Source organism: Papaver somniferum, unplaced genomic scaffold (genome assembly GCF_003573695.1).
Source record: "Papaver somniferum cultivar HN1 unplaced genomic scaffold, ASM357369v1 unplaced-scaffold_117, whole genome shotgun sequence".
Taxonomy (NCBI): domain Eukaryota; kingdom Viridiplantae; phylum Streptophyta; class Magnoliopsida; order Ranunculales; family Papaveraceae; genus Papaver; species Papaver somniferum.
Genome location: NW_020620714.1, coordinates 8,508,902 through 8,513,628, shown reverse-complemented (window position 1 = coordinate 8,513,628; position 4,727 = coordinate 8,508,902). Strand labels below are relative to the sequence as shown.

General features: G+C 34.0%; 1 pseudogene; it reads right to left on the bottom strand.

Annotated features, from left to right (window-relative positions):
• Positions 1–294: 294 nt before the first annotated feature.
• LOC113329792 lies at positions 295–4,120 on the bottom strand (annotated as a pseudogene).
• Between the last annotated feature and the right edge of the window lie 607 nt (positions 4,121–4,727).

The following is a 4,727-nucleotide window of genomic DNA, read 5'->3' as shown; positions in this document are numbered from 1 at the left end:
AATCAAATCCTTTGCAACAACATTCTTCCTAGTGGTGATTATATAAGATTGAGAAGTGAGAACAAACTGCTCCTTGTTTACTAGCTTTGCCGACTTTCCATATTTACCCTTTTTTACATTTTGCTTTTTATTATTCACCAACGTCTTCTTGTTCACATTATCGGAAACCCCTTTGTCGGAAGATGGAGCACTTGAGACCATGTCAGGAACCTTCTTAATTCCATAGACATTTTCTTTGATCGAACTGCCATCCTCCATGTCATTAATTACATAAAAATATTCATATAACTTAATTCAAACTTCATTGGTAATGTTAGTACCCACTGTCATTTTCACATTGACAAGATCATTCTTAGAACCATACATACCAACAGAAGTTCTCTCTTCCTTGTCTTTATTTTTACCTTTCTTTCTAAATTTAATATCCTCGACAATTTCCCATTCCTCTGGCTTATTCAGATCATTCATACTAACCCTGCATTCAGACATAATGTGTCCTACAATCTTACAATGCCCATAAAATTCTATCATGGATTTTGTTTAGCTAAATCGAATTCAACCATCACACTTATATATAACCAATTTCATGCTTCAGAGTTGTTTCACCAACGTATACCAATTGTTTTACCAATGGATAGATTGATTTCCTACTTCCAGTATTCAATACATAAACCTGGAAGAAGAACCCACATGCACACGAAAGAAATGGAATACTTTTTATTTTCAAGCTTGAAGTTAGGTTTTCATTCCCTAATTATATAATCTTCAGAATCTGATTCTCCACATGCCATAAATCATCACTCCAATTTTTTACCGATCATCTTCATTATGAAGTTGTTTGACAAAAAAACCTTTCCCCAATGGAATCAATTGAGAACTTCTTTTAACTTTCATTGATCTTTCAAAACCTTATCATCAATCTCTATTTTCAATTTCTGGAATCCAACCTGCCTATAAGACTAAACTTCCAAACATCCAAATTATTATCCATTAATTCATCCGGTATCATTGTTGCAGTATCACCACCATGTTTACTTGCTTCGGGAAGAGAAGTAAGTGATATGTTTTTCAATGATGTTGTAGTAATAAGTTCGTTGAGACTTGTGAAAGCAAAATATTTTAGACTTATAAAACTTAAAAATAGAAAACTTATTGCAAAATTGATTTCAAGATATTAAAAGTAACCAAGACACTAGATTCCACTATTACACATGAATGAACGATACCAAATATGTTTCAAAACTCTAACTATCCTTTAAGTCCTTTATTTCTTAATTCACACATAATCAAACATATTCCCAAATATTAATTGTATTCCCTAAGAATAGACTATCAATCAATTAAACAAAGTATAATCTATCAAATTGAATCACAAGTAATTAAGAAAATTATGTGAACATTTAAAACTCCGCAAAAGCGGTGATTGAATGAATTATAAATTGTAAAATAGAGAAAATAAAATTGTTACCAATCATTCATGCATAGATAGCTTCATCCATTGCCTTGGTTGCGCGAGAATTAGCTCATCATCATGGAAACACACTCAAAATTCATTTTTATTGCTCAAAGGGTGTTTACAAAGATGAAATGGGAGAAACAATGATAAAACAATGATTTTCTTTTCTCTCCCAAAAACTCTCCCCAAATGTGCTCTCTATCTCTCTATTTATACACAAAAATACACATCACTCAAATATATTCTTCCATAACTCCAAAATCTTCTTCTTTTTAATTAAAAATATCTTCAGAATTTTTCCTTCTCTTTATTTTATATATTTCTTTACTAAACCCATATCTTCTTTAATTAGCAGAATAAAATCCAAGATAAAATCTCCTAAGGATATCTTTCTTGTAAGGCAAGAATATATTCTTATCTTAAAGATAATAAATCCTTTACCGTTGAAACCAAATTTCCCGCCAATTTTTTATTTTCAAATCAAGGAAGAAGATGGAGCCCCCTTAACCAGTAATGGGGTGCGATTAGCAGTTGGTTCCCTGGGGTGCCCCTTATCAGTTAGGTTCCCCTTATCCAAAGCTGAGAGTCCGAATAACATGTGTCTTCCGAGTGCCTATACCAACTTTTCGAGCCGAATTTTCCAAAAATGTTTATTTTCCAAAAATACCTACAAACACATAAAACACCATTATAAGTAGAAAATCGAGTACTAACAATACTGAAAATTGAGGACAATTTGGTCAAAAAAATGCGTCTAACAAATACCCCCAAACTTATTATTTGCTAGTCCTCGAGCAAATCTAATCTAGAAAAATAAAAATGACTACACTTAGCACGTGCAGCAAGCCGTCACTAGTGGAAAACAGAAGTTCCGCGACCGTCAGGACAAGTCATATATACGAGTTATACGACTAGATTTAACCGTCTCTGTTGGGGTCTCTGATAAAGCGTTGCTGTTTTGTACGACCCTTATCCGTGGGTCTCAAAACAACGACCGATTTTAAGGGTACGGTGTACAGACTCTTAGCCGTGGGTCTCAGATTTAAATTATAATATAAAAAATAAATAAGAGATTCAGATTTGCTGAAATGCCTGAATGGCTAAATCTGAAATAATCTGATTGTATCAAAGTCAAGTCAGGTCAAATGGAACTCAAGATAAAGTCAAGTAAAATGGAACTCAAGTTAAATTCAAATGGAACCAAATCTTAAAACTCAAATTCAAACTCAAACTGAAAATTCAACATTCATTCATTTTATCTATTGGGTTTAAAATTACATAAAAGGATGGAAATCTTGAGTTCGGAGCAATACATATGTTCAAGCTAGCTAGTAAGTTCTAAGATTAAACAACATGATTAACTAATAGACAATTGACTAAACAACAAAATGTTAAAATTCCCAACTCCCCAACTGAGCAGATACTTCATAATGGTGTATCTGTGTATCTGTAGCAAAAGTAAGTTATAATTCTGAAAAATAGAAGTAAAGGGACATAAATGTGCATAACCAAAGAAATTAGATATGATGAGTATGACTTACCAGTAAATAAGTGATGGGTATGGTCACTTCCTTCAAATTAGACTTAAAACCATGCCTACAGCAGATGATACATTGATTAGTCGAGAAATTGGATGGTACAAGCACAAGGCAAACACCAAGAGAAGAGACAACAAGAAAAAAACACCAAAAATTATACTTATGCATCTAAATGATATGTTATGGATATTAATCATACAAACAAAACCATTGTTCATGCCTCCACTTTATAGTCTTTATCAATCAAAGAAATAAATGATAGAGCCAGTGCGACTGCTAAAGATTTTAATAGACGGTTGACCCAACTGCACCTATGATAATACTTGAAGAATTCATTTTAGAAATTACATATTAAGCATCACATTCTCAGTTCCTAAATGTGACAGTAAAACACATGTGTAAAATGTAAAACAATCATACAAGAAACCAGTATTATTATCTGAGCTTCTCTATAACAAAGACTAAATTGGTTAATAAAATCTTAGTATAAGATTATCGGCTACTCTAATTCATCGTCAGTTGGTTAATTAAGACACTAAAGAGGGACTTTTGCCTCCACTCGTGCTGGATAAGAGCGCTTGCCTTACATGGTTGTTGATCCTAGCCTTGACATAAGTCAATTGGTCCAAAGCTTTCTTGGTACCGATGGTCAAGGTGTTCTTATTTGTATTGAAACTATGGGAAAGCTTGGCACCAACATCTGTATAGGTCAAGGGACTGTCAATGTGGAAGTAAGAAGCATTGAAAATAACACACACATCGACAACAGAAAACAAGGAGCCTGGCAATCAAAAAAAGAAAAACACTCAACTAAAAACAAAGAGTCAGTCATCCATATGAAAGAGCTCAAAAGTAAATACTCACAAAGTGACAACACCAATCATGTCAGCATTTGTGAAGCTCACTCCAGCATTCCATTTGGCGAGGTTACCGGATGCAGTGTCGTAAGAAATATCAGTACCAAGAGAAAGAAGGGGTGTTCCTACAACCTAGAGAAATTGACCATGGGGTTTTCTGTCAAGCCAATGCTAGTACTGATGCTGTTGTACTCATGTTGATACTGAAGCTCGAGATGTTTCCAGGCAAAACACTCAGAGATGTGATTAATCACTAACATAACCCTCATGTTACGATCATCAGAAACACAATACAGCAGAACACAATACACACCTATTCCCTTAGATGGATATCTTCAATGCTTCCTTAAACATAAAGATACCATGAACCCTCCGACTACCTCTGTGACTCTCCACCCTCTATAAACCGTACACTACCTTGCTTTCTGTTACACTCATCTTCTCGTCGAGATGTGTGGTCCACCATGAGAGCTTCAGCCAAACCACCTCTACGCAGAATAACCACTTCCTAAATCCTGTAATTATATCTCGCTAACATAAGTAGCTTGGCTCACATGAGGTGATGGATTTGTAGATTGAATCAGAGAGTCCCCACTCTGCAATCAGACATATTTATACAAAAAAATCAGGAATTTATATAATAAACATTTAACAAATGATTATAAATATAAGTATGTAGCTATAACGGAAAACATAAAAAAGAAAACAGTATAAAGCCTTTTCAAGGAGATAATGTAAAAAAATTAAATTAACATTACATCATAACATAACATACTGGTGGGCCAAGAAACAACAGATGTAGGAGGCATATTTTCTAAAGCATGGACTAGTTACAGAGTTATACACGACTAAAAGTGTAGAAACAGAACTCTCTAC